Source organism: Aegilops tauschii, chromosome 7 (assembly GCF_002575655.3).
Source record: "Aegilops tauschii subsp. strangulata cultivar AL8/78 chromosome 7, Aet v6.0, whole genome shotgun sequence".
Lineage (NCBI taxonomy): Eukaryota > Viridiplantae > Streptophyta > Magnoliopsida > Poales > Poaceae > Aegilops > Aegilops tauschii.
In genome coordinates, this window is record NC_053041.3 from 164974807 (window position 1) to 164995834 (window position 21028).

Consider the following 21028-nt stretch of genomic DNA (forward strand, 5'->3'; position numbering starts at 1 on the left):
TTCAAGGCGAGCGACACGGTGACGAGCAAGGATGATGCTTCCATCTTTGGAGGCAATAGTGATGATGTGCCATCTTCGGCCTTCATCCACGGCGACGACGACGAGATGGTTGAGCATGGGATTTTCCCTTCGACCACGGTGACATATGATGACATGAGTGACTTATGCCACCATATTGAGAGTGAGAGTGTCTCCACCACTAGCCCCATATATGACGAGTTGCCCCAATTCTCATGTGAGGCGAGCCACCACCACCACTACATGAGTGATATGAGTGACTCCACCATATGTGACATTGAGTGCACCTACCTTGTGGGAGTGAGTGAGACACCACCACATAGAGAGAGTGAGGCCATTTCGATTTCTAACAACTTAACCTCTTCCTCTCTTGTGTCTTCTCATTTGGTGCTAGGTCCCATATATGATGATGCGCTGATCCGCGATGACTTCGTCCTTCCTACGGACAAGACGATGGCCATGGTGGCATATGATGCACCCCCCACATGGTTCCATCAAGATGAAGATGATGACCACCATTTGGTCTTTGCTACCTCACCTACACCACTTGCGTGGAATGAACACGGTAATATAGGTGAAGGTGATGCTCTAGTCCCACTAGTGGACATTCTTGACATTGATTGCTTGCATGATGTTGATTCACCTATTGTCATGCTTCATGCTAGTCCGACTTCCCCATGCGATGATTTGCCCATTTATGATGAGTTTTGTGATTGCCATGTGGAGTCTATTAGTCGTGATGCCATGTTACATAGGATTTCTTGTGACAATTCTCTAGGTCACATCATGTTTGACAATCCGCTTGACTTGTCATATGCTATGCATGAGATCAACAATATGTCATATTTGCAATCTCTTCGTAGTGACTATGCATATGCCATTAAAATCAACCCAATTTGCACATATGGCATAGATGACAAGCCCATGGTTATTTGCATTTGTTTTTCTTGTGATGATATTGATATGCTTCCTTTGCATCATTTATCTCATATGCCATGCCATGACCACCTAGCTTCGGATACGCATTGTTTTGGATGTTCTCCTAGGTCCCCATATGATGCTTCCGCTATTGCTCATGAGGAGACCCCCATAGTTTCCTCATACCCATTAGGAGATTTTGCTACATCCCATTCTTTGCATGATCCCCTTGATTGTGTGCACCATATGAAGGAAATATGCCCTAGAGGCAATAATAAAGTTGTTATTTATATTTCCTTATATCATGATAAATGTTTATTATTCATGCTAGAATTGTATTAACCGGAAACTTAGTACATGTGTGAATACATAGACAAATAGAGTGTCACTAGTATGCCTCTACTTGACTAGCTCGTTGAATCAAAGATGGTTATGTTTCCTAACCATAGACATGAGTTGTCATTTGAATAACGGGATCACATCATTAGAGAATGATGTGACTGACTTGACCCATTCTGTTAGCTTAGCATTTGATCGTTTAGTATATTGCTATTGCTTTCTTCATGACTAATACATGTTCCTATGACTATGAGATTATGCAACTCCCGAATACCGGAGGAACACTTTGTGTGCTACCAAACGTCACAACGTAACTGGGTGATCATAAAGGTGCTCTACAGGTGTCTCCGATGGTACTTGTTGAGTTGGCATAGATCGAGATTAGGATTTGTCACTCCGATTGTCGGTGAGGTATCTCTGGGCCCTCTCGATAATGCACATCACTATAAGCCTTTCCAGCAATGCAACTAATGAGTTAGTTGCGGGATGATGTATTACGGAACGAGTAAAGAGACTTGCCGGTAACGAGATTGAACTAGGTATTGAGATACCGACAATCGAATCTCGGGCAAGTAACATACCGTTGACAAAGGGAACAACGTATGTTGTTATGCGGTTTGACCGATAAAGATCTTCGTAGAATATGTAGGAACCAATATGAGCATCCAGGTTCCGCTATTGGTTATTGACCGGAAATGAGTCTCGGTCATGTCTACATAGTTCTCGAACCAGTAGGGTCCGCACGCTTAACGATCGGTATTATGAGTTTATGTGTTTTGATGTACCGAAGATAGTTCAGAGTCCCGGATGTGATCATGGACATGACGAGGAGTCTCGAAATGGCCGAGACATAAAGATTGATATATTGGATGACTATATTCGGACACCGGATGAGTTCCGGGGGTCATCGGATATTTATCGGAGTGCCGGGGGGCTATCGAAACCCCGGGGGGACTATTGGGCCTTCATGGGCCATAGGGAAGAGGGGAGGCAGCCCACAAGGGGCAGCGTCCGAATTGGACTAGGGAGGGGGACGCGCGCCCCCCCCTTTCCTTCTCCTTTCCCTCTCCTTCCTTCCCCCTCCCCCTTCCTAGTAGGACTAGGAAAGGATGAATCCTACTCCTACTAGGAGGAGGATTCCTCCTCTCCTTGGGGCGCACCAAGGCCGGTCGGCCTCCCCCCTTGCTCCTTTATATACGGGGGCGGGGGGGCACCCTAGAACACACAAGTTGATTGTTCCAAGCCGTGTGCGGTGCCCCCTCCACCATATTCCACCTCGGTCATATCGTAGCGGTGCTTAGGCGAAGCGCTGCGTCGGTAACTTCAGCATCACCGTCATCACGCCGTCGTGCTGACGGAACTCTCCCTCGAAGCTCTACTGGATTGTGAGTTCATGGGACGTCACCGAGCTGAACGTGTGCAGATCGCGGAGGTGTCGTACGTTCGGTACTAGGATCGGTCGATCGTGAAGACGTACGACTACATCAACCGCATTGTCATAACGCTTCCGCTTACGGTCTACGAGGGTATGTGGACAACACTCTCCCCTCTCGTTGCTATGCATCACCATGATCTTGCGTGTGCGTAGGATTTTTTTTGAAATTACTACGTTCCCCAACAGTGGCATCAGAACGAGGTTTATGCATAGATGTTATATGCACGAGTAGAACACAAGTGAGTTGTGGGCGATACTAGTCATACTGCTTACCAGCATGTCATACTTTGATTCGGCGGTATTCTTGGATGAAGCGGCCCGGACCGACATTACGCGTACGCTTACGCGAGACTGGTTCTACTGACGTGCTTCGCACACAGGTGGCTGGCGGTGTCAGTTTCTCCAAACGCCCGTTCCTTGTGAAGGTTAAAACAGCACATACTTGACGAAATATCGTTGTGGTTTTGATGCGTAGGTAAGAATGGTTCTTGCTCAGCCCGTAGCAGCCACGTAAAACTTGCAACAACAAAGTAGAGGACATCTAACTTGTTTTTGCAGGGCATGTTGTGATGTGATATGGTCAAGACATGATGCTAAATTTTATTGTATGAGATTATCATGTTTTGTAACAGAGTTATCGGCAACTGACAGGAGCCATATTGTTGTCGCTTTATTGTATGAAATGCAATCGCCATGTAATTGCTTTACTTTATCACTAAGCGGTAGCGATAGTCGTAGAATCAATAGTTGGCGAGACGACAACGATGCTACGATGGAGATCAAGGTGTCGCGCCGGTGACGATGGTGATCATGACGGTGCTTTGGAGATGGAGATCAAAGGCACAAGATGATGATGGCCATATCATATCACTTATATTGATTGCATGTGATGTTTATCTTTTATGCATCTTATTTTGCTTAGATCGACGGTAGCATTATAAGATGATCTCTCACTAAATTTCAAGGTATAAGTGTTCTCCCTGAGTATGCACCGTTGCGAAAGTTCGTCGTGCCGAGACACCACGTGATGATCGGGTGTGATAAGCTCTACGTTCACATACAACGGGTGCAAGCCAGTTTTGCACACGCATAATACTCGGGTTAAACTTGACGAGCCTAGCATATGCAGATATGGCCTCGGAACACTGAGACCGAAAGGTCGAGCGTGAATCATATAGTAGATATGATCAACATAGTGATGTTCACCATTGAAAACTACTCCATCTCATGTGATGATCGGACATGGTTTAGTTGATATGGATCACGTGATCACTTAGATGATTAGAGGTATGTCTATCTAAGTGGGAGTTCTTAAGTAATTTGATTAATTGAACTTTAATTTATCATGAACTTAGTACCTGATAGTATTTTGCATGTCTTTGTTGTTGTAGATAGATGGCCCGTGTTGTTGTTCCGTTGAATTTTAATGCGTTCCTTGAGAAAGCTAAGTTGAAAGATGATGGTAGCAATTACACGGACTGGGTCCGTAACTTGAGGATTATCCTCATTGCTGCACAGAAGAATTACGTCATGAAAGCACCGCTAGGTGCCAAACCCGCTGCAGAAGCAATGCCAGATGTTATGAACGTCTGGCAGAGCAAAGCTGATGACTACTCAATAGTTTAGTGTGCCATGCTTTACGGCTTAGAACCAGGACTTCAACGACGTTTTGAACATCATGGAGCATATGAGATGTTCCAGGAATTGAAGTTAATATTTCAAGCAAATGCCCGGATTGAGAGATATGAAGTCTCCAATAAGTTCTACAGCTGCAAGATGGAGGAGAATAGTTCTGTCAGTGAGCATATACTCAAAATGTCTGTGTATAACAATCACTTGATTCAACTGGGATTTAATCTTCCGGATGATAGTGTCATTGACAGAATTCTTCAATCACCGCCACCAAGCTACAAGAAGCTTCGCGATGAACTATAACATGCAAGGGATGGATAAGACAATTCCCGAGCTCTTCGCGATGCTAAAGGCTGCGGAGGTAGAAATCAAGAAGGAGCATCAAGTGTTGATGGTCAACAAGACCACCAGTTTCAAGAAAAAGGGTAAAGGGAAGAAGGGGGACTTCAAGAAGAACGACAAGCAAGTTGCTGCTCAAGTGAAGAAACCCAAGTCTGGACCTAAGCCTGAGACTAAGTGCTTCTACTGCAAAGGGACTGGTCACTGGAAGCGGAACTGCCCCAAGTATTTGGCGGATAAGAAGGATGACAAGGTGAACAAAGGTATATGTGATATACATGTTATTGATGTGTACCTCACTAATGCTCACAGTAGCACCTGGGTATTTGATACTGGTTCTGTTGCTAATATTTGCAACTCGAAACATGGACTACGGATTAAGCGAAGATTGGCTAAGGACGAGGTGACGATGCGCGTGGGAAATGGTTCCAAAGTCGATGTGATCGCGGTCGGCACGCTACCTCTACATCTACCTTCGGGATTAGTTTTGGACCTGAATAATTGTTATTTGGTGCCAGCGTTGAGCATGAACATTATATCTGGATCTTGTTTGATGTGAGACGGATATTCATTTAAATCTGAGAATAATGGTTGTTCTATTTATATGAGTAATATCTTTTATGGCCATGCACCCTTGAAGAGTGGTCTATTTTTGATGAATCTCGATAGTAGTGATATACGTATTCATAATATTGAAGCCAAAAGATGCAGAGTTGATAATGATAGTGCAACTTATTTGTGGCACTGCCGTTTGGGTCATATTGGTGTAAAGCGCATGAAGAAACTCCATTCCGATGGACTTTTGGAATCACTTGTTTATGAATCACTTGGTACTTGCAAACCATGCCTCATGGGCAAGATGACTAAAACTCCGTTCTCCGGAACAATGGAGCGAGCAACAGATTTATTGGAAATCATACATACCGATGTTTGTGGTCCGGTGAATGTTGAGGCTCGCGGCGGGTATCGTTATTTTCTCACCTTCACAGATGATTTGAGCAGATATGGGTATATCTACTTGATGAAGCATAACTCTAAAACATTTGAAAAGTTCAAAGAATTTCAGAGTGGAGTGGAAAATCATCGTAACAAGAAAATAAAGTTTCTACGATCTGATCGTGGAGGAGAATATTTGAGTTACGAGTTTGGTCTTCATTTGAAACAATGCGGAATAGTTTCACAACTCACGCCACCCGGAACACCACAGCGTAGTGGTGTGTCCGAACGTCGTAATCGTACTTTACTAGATATGGTGCGATCTATGATGTCTCTTACCGATTTACCGCTATCTTTTGGGGTTATGCTTTAGAGAAGGCTGCATTCACGTTAAATAGGGCACCATCTAAATCCGTTGAGACGACGCCTTATGAATTGTGGTTTGGCAAGAAACCAAAGTTGTCGTTTCTTAAAGTTTGGGGCTGCGATGCTTATGTGAAAAAGCTTCAACCTGATAAGCTCGAACCCAGATCGGAGAAATGTGTCTTCATAGGATACCCAAAGGAGACTGTTGGGTACACCTTCTATCACATATCCGAAGGCAAAATATTCGTTGCTAAGAATGGATCCTTTCTAGAGAAGGAGTTTCTCTCGAAAGAAGTGAGTGGGAGGAAAGTAGAACTTGATGAGGTAATTGTACCTACTCCCTTATTGGATAGTAGTTCATCACAGAAATCTGTTCCTGTGACTCCTACACCAATTAGTGAGGAAGCTAATGATGATGATCATGTGACTTCAGATCAAGTTACTACCGAACCTTGTAGGTCAACCAGAGTAAGATCCACACCAGAGTGGTACGGTAATCCTGTTCTAGAGGTCATGTTACTTGACCATGACGAACCTACGAACTATGAGGAAGCGATGATGAGCCCAGATTCCGCAAAATGGCTTGAGGCCATGAAATCTGAGATGGGATTCATGTATGAGAACAAAGTGTGGACTTTGGTTGACTTGCCCGATGATCGGCAAGCCATCAAGAATAAATGGATCTTCAAGAAGAAGACTGACGCTGACGGTAATGTTACTGTCTACAAAGCTCGACTTGTTGCGAAAGGTTTTCGACAAGTTCAAGGAGTTGACTACGATGAGACTTTCTCACCCGTAGCGATGCTTAAGTGACCGAATCATGTTAGCAATTGCCACATTTTATGATTATGAAATTTGGCAAATGGATGTAAAGACTGCATTCCTGAATGGATTTCTGGAAGAAGAGTTGTATATGATGCAACCTGAAGGTTTTATCGATCCAAAGGATGCTAACAAAGTGTGCAAGCTCTAGCGATCCATCTATGGACTGGTGCAAGCATCTCGGAGTTGGAATAAACGTTTTGATAGTGTGATCAAAGCATATGGTTTTATACAGACTTTTGGAGAAGCCTGTATTTACAAGAAAGTGAGTGGGAGCTCTGTAGCATTTCTAATATTATATGTGGATGACATATCACTAGTAGAAAAGGGGGCTTTTGTCCCGGTTGGTAAGGGCCTTTAGTCCCGGTTTTTGAACTGGGACTAAAGGGTCGTTACTAATGCCTCCCCCCTTTAGTACCGGTTCTTACACGAACCGGGACTAAAGGCCGCAGACACGTGGAGCTCCACCTTTAGTCCCGGTTGGTAACACCAACCGGGACTAAAGGAAATTTTTTGATTTTTTTTTTTTGAAAATTTTTTTTGCGAATTTTTTTTCAATTTTTTTTATTTTCAAATTTCTGAATTATTTTAACCTCTAATCTCTAATCACCACCCCTCAGCACTACTCAATTTATCCTCTAATCTCTAATCACCCCTCATCATTCCAAATCATCTAACTTCCTGGACGGTCACCCATCCTCTCACTACTCCAGCCTGAGCACGCTTAACTTCCGGGTTCTATTCTCCCTCGTTTCCAAGTCTGCACTTGTTGTTTTCCTGACAATAGTAAGATGTCAATCCTATTAACCCTCAGGAATTTAGCTTGAGCATGAAGTGACACATTTCACTGTTTGAGTTTGAAACTATTGTTTTAAAAAACAATAATTATTTAGTAACACTAATATTTCTGGAATAATTAGTTTGACCATTGTTTGACCACAGTTTGACCACAGTTTGACCAGATTTGACCAAAATTCAAAAAAAACTGAAATAATTATTTAGTAACACTAATATTCTAGAATAATTAGTTTGACCATTGTTTCACCACAGTTTGACCACAGTTTGAAATTTTTTGAATTTTTTTGCCTCTCCAGATCTTAAAAGCCCCGTAACTTTTTTCTATTAGGTTTTGAGGATTTTGAAAATGTTTAACGGGGATCCCCCGGTTAAAATCGGATGTAACTTTCCGAGTAGATGATTTTTCATATAAAAAACTTTTTAATCCGAGTTCGTATGCAAAAGTTATGCCCATTTTACAAATTCCAGAGAGATTTTGCAAATAAAGTCGAAATTCATATTTGTAAATTTTCCCAACAACTAGACCACATATCACATGGGAAACTTATTTTATTTTATTTTTTTGACATTTCCATCATTGTCTTTTGTTTTTTCTAAAACTGAAAAGGCGGTCCACGGGGGGGGGGGGGGGGGGGGGGGTAGAGTTTGAAAATGGGACCTTTAGTACCGGTTCGTGTCATGAACCGGTACTAATGCCTCAAAGCCCATTAGTACCGGTTGGTGGCACCAACCGGGACTAAAGGTCTAACCTTTAGTCCCGGTTGGTGCCACCAACCGGTACTAATGGGCATCGCACCCTTTAGTCCCAGTTCGTGGCACCAACCGGGACTAAAGGGCCCAGCTGAACCGGGACTAATGCCTCAGCCGCACGAACCGGGACCAATGCTTACATTAGTCCCGGTTCGTGACTGAACCGGGACTAATGTGAATATTGCCCTGTGACGAAAGCCCTATTTTGTACTAGTGTATTGTTGATTGGAAATGATATAGAATTTCTGGATAGCATAAAAGGATACTTGAATAAGAGTTTTTCAATGAAAGACCTCGGTGAAGCTGCTTATATATTGGGCATCAAGATCTATAGACATAGATCAAGACGCTTAATTGGACTTTCACAAAGCACATACCTTGATAAAGTTTTGAAGAAGTTCAAAATGGATCAAGCAAAGGAAGGGTTCTTGCCTGTGTTACAAGGTGTGAAGTTGAGTCAGACTCAATGCTCGACCACTGCAGAAGATAGAGAAAAAATGAAAGGTGTTCCCTATGCTTCAGCCATAGGCTCTATCATGTATGCAATGCTGTGTACCAGACCTGATGTGTGCCTTGCTATTAGTTTAGCAGGGAGGTACCAAAGTAATCCAGGAGTGGATCAGTGGACAGTGGTCAAGAACATCCAGAAATACCTGAACGGGACTAAGGATATGTTTCTCATTTATGGAGGTGACAAAGAGCTCGTCGTAAATGGTTACGTCGATGCAAGCTTTGACACTGATCCGGATGACTCTAAGTCACAAACTGGATACGTGTTTATATTGAACGGTGGAGCTGTCAGTTGGTGCAGTTCTAAGCAAAGCGTCGTGGAGGGATCTACGTGTGAAGCAGAGTACATAGCTACTTCAGAAGCATCAAATGAAGGAGTCTGGATGAAGGAGTTCATATCCGATCTAGGTGTCATACCTAGTGCATCGGGTCCAATGAAAATCTTTTGTGACAATACTGGTGCAATTGCCTTGACAAAGGAATCCAGATTTCACAAGAGAACCAAGCACATCAAGAGACGCTTCAATTCCATCCGCGATCAAGTCAAGGAGGGAGACATAGAGATTTGCAAGATACATACAAACCTGAATGTTGCAGACCCGTTGACTAAGCCTCTCTCACGAGCAAAACATGATCAGCGCAATGACTCCATGGGTGTTAGAATCATTACTATGTAATCTAGATTATTGACTCTAGTGCAAGTGGGAGACTGAAGGAAATATGCCCTAGAGGCAATAATAAAGTTGTTGTTTATATTTCCTTATATCATGATAAATGTTTATTATTCATGCTAGAATTGTATTAACCGGCAACTTAGTACATGTGTGAATACATAGACAAACAGAGTGTCACTAGTATGCCTCTACTTGACTAGCTCGTTGAACCCAAGATGGTTATGTTTCCTAACCATAGACATGAGTTGTCATTTGATTAACGGGATCACATCATTAGAGAATGATGTGATTGACTTGACCCATTCCGTTAGCTTAGCATTTGATCGTTTAGTATAATGCTATTGCTTTCTTCTTGACTAATACATGTTCCTATGACTATGAGATTATGCAACTCCCGAAAACCGGAGGAACACTTTGTGTGCTACCGAACGTCACAACGTAACTGGGTGATCATAAAGGTGCTCTACAGGTGTCTCCGATGGTACTTGTTGAGTTGGCATAGATCGAGATTAGGATTTGTCACTCCGATTGTCCGACAGGTACCTCTGGGCCCTCTCGGTAATGCACATCACTATAAGCCTTGCAAGCAATGCAACTAATGAGTTAGTTGCGGGATGATGTATTATGGAACGAGTAAAGAGACTTGTCGGTAACGAGATTGAACTAGGTATTGAGATACCGACAATCGAATCTCGGGCAAGTAACATACCGTTGACAAAGGGAACAACGTATGTTGTTATGCGGTTTGACCGATAAAGATCTTCGTAGAATATGTAGGAACCAATATGAGCATCCAGGTTTCGCTATTGGTTATTGACCGGAAATGAGTCTCGGTCATGTCTACATAGTTCTCGAACCAGTAGGGTCCGCACGCTTAACGATCGGTATTATGAGTTTATGTGTTTTGATGTACCGAAGATAGTTCGGAGTCCCGGATGTGATCACGGACATGACGAGGAGTCTCGAAATGGTCGAGACATAAAGATTGATATATGGCCTATATTCGGACACCGGATGAGTTCCGGGGGTCATCGGATATTTATCGGAGTGCCGGGGGGTTATCGAAACTCCGGGGGGACTATTGGCCCTTCATGGGCCATAGGGAAGAGGGGAGGCAGCCCACAAGGGGCAGCCGCGCCCCCTCCCTATAGGGAGTCCGAATTGGACTAGGGAGGGGGACGCGCCCCCCCCCTTTCCTTCTCCTTTCCCTCTCCTTCCTTCCCCCTCCCCCCTTCCTAGTAGGACTAGGACAGGATGAATCCTACTCCTACTAGGAGGAGGATTCCTCCTCTCCTTGGGGCGCACCAAGGCCGGTCGGCCTCCCCCCTTGCTCCTTTATATACGGGGGCGGGGGCGCACCTTAGAACACACAAGTTGATTGTTCCAAGCCGTGTGCGGTGCCCCCCTCCACCATATTCCACCTCGGTCATATCGTAGCGGTGCTTAGGCGAAGCCCTGCGTCGGTAACTTCATCATCACCGTCATCACGCCATCGTGCTGACGGAACTCTCCCTCGAAGCTCTACTGGATCGTGAGTTCGTGGGACGTCACCGAGCTGAACGTGTGCAGATCGCGGAGGTGTCGTACGTTCGGTACTAGGATCGGTCGATCGTGAAGACATACGACTACATCAACCGCGTTGTCATAACGCTTCCGCTTACGGTCTACGAGGGTACGTGGACAACACTCTCCCCTCTCGTTGCTATGCATCACCGTGATCTTGCGTGTGCGTAGGAATTTTTTTTAAATTACTACGTTCCCCAACACCATATACATCCCATGAATAAAAATGCTATTGTTGTGCCACACACTGGCTATAAATTGCGTCCCAATCATGTTGAACACAATAACTATTCTTTCATGATGGATGACATGTTTCTCTATCGTGCCTCAAGTTTCCTTGAGCAATGCTTATCGTGTGCTAACGCTCACATGCACATACACATCATGATGGATGATGTGTACATTTACCACGCACACACTTTTCTTTGGTTTGTGTCTCCTTTGTGTAGGTACCCATGAATACTTGTCAACCTCACAATCCCATGAGTTGATAGAACGAGCTCTAGAGAGCAATGATGACTTGGGATCCCATGGATTGTCTTTCCCACCACTCTCTTCGCGCAAAGACTTCGCGCATTTCTTCTACATGGCCCTCACCTGGCTATGGGTTATTGTCCATTACATATTATATTCCCATCTTGCCATGTTCACTTTGCATGATATGCTCATTCCCATGCCTTTGCCATGCATTTGTGACCCATGCTTTGCATTACACATGATGATTGATTCTACTTGTATGTGTATTTGCAAGCTTGGTGGAGATATTGCTTGTTCTTGCCATGTTTCATTTATGATCCATTCCTATGTTGATACTATGATCTTGCATTGTGCTCGTGCTCGCGATATGTCATGTGCATTTCCTATATCTATTATGTGCTCACATGACATGATTGCCATGATTTCCTCTAGTGTGTTGCATCTTCGCTCCACTAGTTTGCACGACATGATTGATATGCTTGCTTATGTTGCATCACCAATGATTCATACTTGCTAATTTCATGCGGTTGATGACAACCATCTAATGCTTTGGACATGATTGTTATTGCTTCTTGTCACATATCTCCATATGTTGCTTCTCTCATGCTAGATGATTTGACATATATTGAGCGCAACAATGACTTACCTCTTGCTAATGAGATTGCCCCCATAGCATTCTCACATATATTTGGAGATATTGACCTATTTCTTGTGAAGCATGCTTGTCTTACCTCTTTGCACCATATACCTAGTGCCATGAATATAGCCATTGTTGGATCATATTATTCATGCACTTGTGCTTCAAACGGTTATGTGCAAAAGAAGAGAACCATCATGATGGATGATGTGTTTATCTACCATGCGCATACGTTCTTTGTTTTGTTGTGTGCATGTGTAGGATACTTGGACTTTGTGTCGACTTCCATGTCACGTGAGTTGACTATTCGAGCTCTTGAGAGCGAGCCTCATACATTCGACCATGACACGCTTCTACACCACCTTTCCTACCACTTCGGCATTGTGAAGAATGACAAGGATACGCCTTCGAGACGGTGCGACATCGGAGAGTGCCCATTTCGAGCTTCAACATGATACGTGCTTGGCGGTCGTCCACTTCTACACGGCGACGCCCTTTCTTTTCGATGGTGATGAAGATCACGATCCATGGGCGGATCTCTCCCAAGGGGGAGGAGATGATGCGGAGCATCCCTCGACCATCACCATGGACGTCACACCACCACCGCAAGCACGGAGTGGACCTACGACAAGAGATCGCGCACGCGGCATCGAACCCGAGGTTAACTCTTTCCTCTTGGAGTTTCATTCGGATGCACATGAGAGTCGGATTCTACCTCAAATAGAAACGTTGTGCCTTGTTAGGTACCAAGGAGATGACGGGAGGAAACGAGGACGGAGATTCAAGAAACCATGGAGGAGGAAGAGCACCAAGGGAACGAAGAAGAAAGGAGCGACAAGAGAGAAGAAGGACAAGCTCTGGACCCTCCGGGTGCCCGGGCACTTTGGCCCCAGAGGCCCGGCCCCCCTTGGCGCAACACCAGCCAGCCCCGGGTGCCCGGCCCAAGGCCCCGGGTGCCCGGCCTCACACAGCCCAGCCGCCGCCCAGGCCACCCTCGGGTGCCCGGCCTTGAGGCCCCGGGTGCCCGGCCGCCCGCCCAGCCACAGGCCGCCCGCCCGGGTGCCCACACCTACGGCCCCGGGTGCCCAGCCCCTCCTCACCTGGGCGCCATCTGCCACCCGCGGGCGATGGCCCTGACCGGTCCGGATGCCCGGCCGGTCTCACCCCGGGTGCCCGGACTACTCCGAAGAGTTCTCGTTTTCAAGGTCAAAATGGACCTTTGTATCCCTACCTCCCCCAATTTCGTCCCTAGCCTTTATATACTCTTCCCCTAGCTCATTTGTGAGGATAGCAAAGTATATGAGATGATTATGTGAGCTTTGCTCCTTGTACCCACTCCTCTAGGAGATCAAGACCTCCTAGGAGAAGATCCCTAGTGGATATCAAGCCCCCATCTTGGGAAGGATCCCCATCATAGGATCATCAAGACCTCTCTCCTCATAGGATTGGGATGAACTAGTACCTTGTATCTTTCCTTTGTTGTTCTTGAATCATTGTGAACTCTTGTGTGTTCTTGGATCTAGCATATATATGATTGGATCTAGTCAATTTGAGTGTTTCCCTCTCTTGTGTTCTTCGTGTTCTTGGGGATTTCCCCTCCAATTCATGAAAGATCTCCACTTAGGGTTCCACCCTACAACACCACCTCACGCCGGTACAGGGGGTACCAATGGCAGCGCAGAGCATGTGCATGAGCCGCCTCCAGCTAACACGGAGAGTGGTGGCGACGTGTGCTGCTCTTTGGAGGAGTGGCTCCATGCATTGCCAACAATCGAGGAGTTCGAGGTGGGTTTTTTTCTTGCAACTCATTTTTTCCTTTTTCCTTTTTCATATTTTTGCATCTTCGTTTCACTGGCATGTTATAAACTACCGTCCCTATCAATCTAATGCCATTGTTTCTGTGCATCGCAGTTGCCTCCACACATGCAAGTCATATATAACAAGCACAAAGAGCTCCATGCCAGAGAACTTAATGTTGCGTTCAGCTCATTTGGGAGGGTCTTGCAAGGCATGTATTGCAAGCGGATGGGCCTAATGTTGTCCGAGGCACACAAAGATGAGTGCAGCATTCATGGACAGAGAGCCGAAGGTGAAGGCATCACTTCTAGTGTACCAGGGGGGCTTCTGCGGCAGGCATGTCTGATGGGACTGCAACTGAACCTTTTCCGCAACAGCCCAAGCATCCGGAGCAGCCCAACATTCATCCTGGCACACACGGTGTTGGAAATATGCCCTAGAGGCAATAATAAATTGGTTATTATTATATTTCCTTGTTCATGATAATCGTTTATTATCCATGCTAGAATTGTATTGATAGGAAACTCAGATACATGTGTGGATACATAGACAACACCATGTCCCTAGTACGCCTCTAGTTGACTAGCTCGTTGATCAATAGATGGTTACGGTTTCCTGACCATGGACATTGGATGTCGTTGATAACGGGATCACATCATTAGGAGAATGATGTGATGGACAAGACCCAATCCTAAGCCTAGCACAAGATCGTGTAGTTCGTTTGCTCAGAGCTTTTCTAATGTCAAGTATCATTTCCTTAGACCATGAGATTGTGCAACTCCCGGATACCGTTGGAATGCTTTGGGTGTACCAAACGTCACAACGTAACTGGGTGACTATAAAGGTGCACTACAGGTATCTCCGAAAGTGTCTGTTGGGTTGGCACGAATCGACACTGGGATTTGTCACTCCGTGTAAACGGAGAGGTATCTCTGGGCCCACTCGGTAGGACATCATCATAATGTGCACAATGTGACCAAGGAGTTGATCACGGGATGATGTGTTACAGAACGAGTAAAGAGACTTGCCGGTAACGAGATTGAACAAGGTATCGGGATACCGACGATCGAATCTCGAGCAAGTAGCATACCGATAGACAAAGGGAATTGAATACGGGCTTGATTGAATCCCCGACATCGTGGTTCATCCGATGAGATCATCATGGAACATGTGGGAGCCAACATGGGTATCCAGATCCCGCTGTTGGTTATTGGCCGGAGAACGTCTCAGTCATGTCTGCATGGTTCCCGAACCCGTAGGGTCTACACACTTAAGGTTCGATGACGCTAGGGTTATAGGGAAAGTATGTACGTGGTTACCGAATGTTGTTCGGAGTCCCGGATGAGATCCCGGACGTCACGAGGAGTTCCGGAATGGTCCGGAGGTAAAGATTTATATATGGGAAGTCCTGTTTTGGTCACCGGAAAAGTTTCGAGTGCTATCGGTAACGTACCGGGACCACCGGGAGGGTCCCGGGGGTCCACCAGGTGGGGCCACCAGCCCCAGAAGGCTGCGTGGGCCAAGTGTGGGAGGGGACCAGCTCCAGGTGGGCTGGTGCGCCCCCCCACCAAGGCCCAAGGCGTAGGGATAGTGGGAGGGGGCAAACCCTAGGTCCAGATGGGCCTTAAGGCCCACCCTAGTGGCGCCCCCCCTCTCTCCTCCCTTTGGCCGCACCCTAGATGGGTTTGGGGGCTGTCGCCACCCCTGGGGAGGGAACCCTAGATGGGGGCGCAGCCCCTCCCCTTCCCCTATATATACTTGAGGTATTTGGGGCTGCAAACATACGAGATGGTCTCTTTCTTGGCGCAACCCTACCTCTCTCCCTCCTCCTCTCCCGCGGTGCTTGGCGAAGCCCTGCGGGATTGCCACGCTCCTCCATCACCACCACGCCGTCGTGCTGCTGCTGGATGGAGTCTTCCCCAACCTCTCCCTCTCTCCTTGCTGGATCAAGGCGTGGGAGACGTCACCGGGCTGCACGTGTGTTGAACGCGGAGGCACCGTTCTTCGGTGCTTAGATCGGAATCAACCGCGATCTGAATCGCTACGAGTACGACTCCTTCATCCGCGTTCTTGCAACGCTTCCGCATCGCGATCTATAATGGTATGTAGATGCACTCCCCTTCCCCTAGTTGCTAGATTACTCCATAGATTGATCTTGGTGATGCGTAGAAAATTTTGAATTTCTGCTACGTTCCCCAACACACGTGACTACATGCATGGATGATGCCACTGCCACTGTATCGCCTCAGCAACAGCCCAAGCAACCAGGCGGTGCAATGAATAGTGATGCAGCAACGGAAGTAGGTCAAAACAAAGATGCCCCACCCAGGACGAGCGATGACAACACTGAAAATGAACAAAGCAACGGCAATGATCAGAGCAATGGCAGGGGAGAAGATTCAGGCAACAAGGTAAATGGCACTGAACTTAAGTCCCCTCGTAGCCCAAGCTTTGCACATGTGAATTTGACGAGGAGGCCAGACACGCTTGAAGACGGACCTTCTTTTGGATTGTTCGAACCGGGGAGTGATGATGATCTACTATTTCAAGAATTTCCTCAAGTTCGTACATCCCCTACAAAAACATCTGTTCCGGATTTAGACTCCTTCTTGTCGATCCGTGCGAGGAGCCCTTTGTTTGGTGAATCTCCGGCTACCTCAGCTGGGCCAGTTTTCGATGTGACTCCCATCACAACACGTCCTCAATTTCCACAGGCCCTGTAGGTTATTCCACTCATCTCCCCCAACTACTTGTGCTCCAACCCATGTTTTGTTTGTTTACAGAACTTAGCACTTCCATGCTCCAAACCATTATTTTTTCTCATCTTGTTTTTGTTTCCTTTTTCTTTTTCATTTGTGGGGCCGAAGCAGGAGTAGCTGAGACAAGAGAGGAGGTGTTGATTGAAGTGAGCAGCAGGGGCAAATGTGATGTGAAGAAGCCCACACTCAAGAGAGCTGCAAAATTGCCAGAAAACGCACCGAAGCTGAAGAGGATGAAGAAGGTCAAAGTTAATGCTTCCGACGATGCCATATAGAAGAAGTATTGTTGCACAAATTACCACATAAAGGACCCTCTCGAAGGCGAGCCCTTGTAAGTGTGTTTTAGCACTTTTTCTGCTGAGAAATTGTTCGTTCCATCCATCTTGTTTGCCACTAACCGAGCCACTATTTTTTTGCAACATGCAGACCTCCATTCATTAGGATAGGTGGGTTTGATGTTTCTTTCAAGCATTTCAGCAACGGGTTAAAAAAGCGAGCACATTTGAACAATGAGGTCATGTCGCTTTATGTTGAAAGCTTCAACATCGAGCACATGTATAGCAAAAGCAAACCTAGGATGTTTGCGTTCTCACCGCATACAGCCGTGAGTCAACTACCCATTTTTTCACAATAGAGTTTCTGTCTGTAACATCCATTTCTTTCTAACCAATACCTTGTTCTTGCATCAGTCTAAGCTTGCCGTGGACCAAAGTTCATTTCAGACATGTACTTGCAGAAAAGATCTCGAGAGGGCCTGTGAAAGAAACAACATCATGAAATCTGATCAAGTAAAAAACTTTCGTTCTTCCATCAAAGCTATCCTAGCGCAACATGCTCTGTTTTTCTGAAGTTAATTTTTGTTTCTTAATTTTGCAGCTGTTCTTCACCATTGTCAAGGACGGACACTGGGCAGTTGTGGTTGCAAACTTGATGCACAAACAATTCAACGTTTTTGACTCGAGGGGTGATGACCCTGACTATGTCAGCATCCTTGAGCAGCCATGTTGCAATCAGGTATGGACGCTACACCTCTTTCCTTTCTCTTTTTTCATTTTTTCTCTATATAAAAATTGATGTTGTGGTACCAATCAAAGAAGATACAACTGTGTAATCCATCTTTTGCAATATCAAATTTTGTAGATAGCCAACTTCAAGACTTTGGTCAGAGAACGAAACCCATGGAACCTTGACTTTGACAAGTTTGATCGTCTCAGCCCGAATGGGTACCCGCAGCAGTCAACAACGTATTGTTCTCTGACCATTTTCCTTTTCTTTTTCATGTGTCCATCCACAATTTTCTATGTTTTGTTGTCAAGTGAGCAAATTTTATATGTATTTGTGACTATATTTTTTATTTTTGGCAGGTTTGATTGTGGGTTCTTTGCTATTCTATACATGGAGAATCTAACTGACAGGGGGATGAGGCCATTCAGCACGGTATGCCCATTTTGCTATGCAACAGTACTAGCTAAATAACTTGTTGTTTCCATTTTGCTAGTTTTCTAATGGTAATCATGTTTTTTTGTATTTTTCTCCTAAATAACTTACGAAGCTCTCTTGTTGTATGCCCAGGACACGAGGTCGTTGCTCAAATTCCGATCATTTGTCGCAGCGAAGCTTTTTAAGCACCCTCAAAACACACTCAACTCTGCCGAGTTCCAGAAACTGTTGAGTAGCTCGTAGAAGATGTCAATCGGAGCAAAGCCTTTCCTAGATAGTTTTAGGCTATTTTTTTGTGGGCCCATGTATGCGCTACATCCTTTTGTGTAACTGGAAACAACAAGATGCTGTTAACCATCCACTTGTCTTTTGTGGAACCCAAGCTGGAGCATGTATCAAGCTGGGGCATGTCCCTTTTTTCCACTTTTTTCTATTGAAATACTGGAGCATCACCCAGGTTGTGCTGTCAATGTGAACTTGAGTGTTGTCAATGTGAACTAGAGACGGATGTAGAGATGAATGAAAATGACTAGGTTTTCTGAACTATCCATGTAGAGATGTGAACTATCCATCTTGCAGTTTTTTTTGCTTACTGGTTTTCTGAAATAAGGCGTCCTACCCATAACAACCCATGCCATGTACCAGCATTCATGTATACAATAGCTTTTTGCAAGCACCGGAAACATGATGTCGCAACATGAAACAAATGGTACATTCATGTATATGCAAATGGAGGACAAAATGTACAACATGAATCATGAAACAAAGCATTACTGAAAATATGGCAAAGACCTCAAAACTACGGCACAAAATGTGAGATATCTTGTATGTCTCAAATCCAGGACACACATAACATATCTTGTAACAAAAATGTGAGCTATCTTTGTATGTCTCAAATTGAAATAGAACCTGAATACATCATCAAGGTTGCAAAAAAGAGTATTTTTGAATGTTTTTGTTCAAGCACATGAAGTGAGGCTGAAAAGAAAATGCAAAACATCCTTCAACAGGACCAAGAACTTTCCCAAGTTTTTCTCTCATTTTTTTCTTCCTAGAGGTTGAGTTGCGCTGCTTGGGCATTTCTTGGATCATTTGTCATCATGGCTCTCCAGTATGCACAAGTTGGCACAGCATGTCCCACCGCGGAGCAGAATTGACATGTAGGTGGTGTTGTCGCCGCCTCTGTCGCAGCTTTTAGGGGTCCACACGTCTGCACGTTGTGACCTTCTTCTTTGCAGAACTTGCAGCGAATACTCCTTTTTTCAGATTTTGGCTTCACTGCTGCCATTGGCTTCTTCTCTTCTTGTTTCGACTTCTTCTTCTTTTTATCATCTCGTTGCTCCACCAGATTCTTCTTCCTCTTCTCTCTTTCAGTTGGCCGACCTTTCTTAGGGACACGAGTTGGGTTTCGTAGCATCTCTGTGCTTTGAGGCTGTGGTAGGTCATCATTCAACGCTCCCATTGCAGCAGCAGGTTGCGTTGGGGGTTCCCTGCACTGCGTTGCTTGTTGTTCTGGTAGTCCTCCTCTTTTCGCCGCTGCTATGGCAGGCTCAAGAACTTTTATTGCTTCATCTAATATCTTGTATGCATCATCATTGCAACATGCATCAGAGGCGAGCCATGTCAACCTTCGGCACAAGGAGTTGTATTTGAGCGTGTTTGTCGAGGGGTGCCCAAATTCCAGCAATTGCCCAGTTCTGGCCATGCTTGTTGTTGCTGCTTCAGACCACCTTCCCAACAAGTATTGTTGTGGAATAACTTGCACATTGAGGTGCACCATCACCCTTATTATGTAGGCGCAAACCGGGCCATTCATCTCAAAGTAGTGGCAACTACATTGAAACACCCCTTCATCCATCATAACACACACAGAAAAGAGCTTTGGGTTCTCATATAAGCTTGATGTTAGATTGAACATGAGGCCTCGCCCTTGGTACTCAGTGTCTTGGTTGATAATGTAGCCGGTAGACGCGGTCACTTGTTTCTGGAACTTGCCAAAGACGTTGCGTGTGTAGTAATCAGCAGCTTGGCGCTCAATGTTGTATCTGCAACATCACAAAAGGAAGCAAAGTTCACAAAACAAATCATGACAAAACATTTTTTTGGATTTTTTTGCTTTGGTATAGTGAAGCTGGCCTACCGGCAGTATAGTGGAGGAGCAATCGTTTCACCAGTGAAGCCAACATTGTCCTCGCGATCAAGCACAGTTTCCTGGCACAGTTTGTACTGTTGCACAAACCTCCATACAGAATCAGCCAGACGAATAATTGTCTTGAAATATGAGTTGAGCCCCTCAGACCTGCCTGTCGTGCTTGTGAACGGGAAGAAATTGTTCTTGAAGTACGTTGGATCCCACATATGTCTTGTTCACCACATGTTCTTCAAGTGTTTGTTTTCAGCAACTTCGAAACACTGCAACATGTGCTGCCATGTTTCCTCAAATTCTTCAACTGTTTCAGAGTTGTTGATACAAGTGTAAAACACATCTACAAACGCCTCATCTCTGCTCAGCAGCCTCCCCAACTTAGAACGCGCGTTGCTAAACACATGAATCTTGCAACACCTATGGCAAGTATTTGGGAGCACCTGCTCTATAGCTGTTGCCATTGCTTGGTCCTGGTCAGTCATTATGTTCTTTGGATGCTCATTGTCCATTGCAACCATCCATTGGACAAAGACCCACTTGAACGTTTCAATAGTCTCATCCGGCAACAAGGCACATCCGAGTGAAATGGTTTGGAGGTGGTTGTTGATACCAACTATAGGACCAAAGAGCATGTTGTATCTGTTGGTGCGGAAAGTTGTGTCAAAGAACACA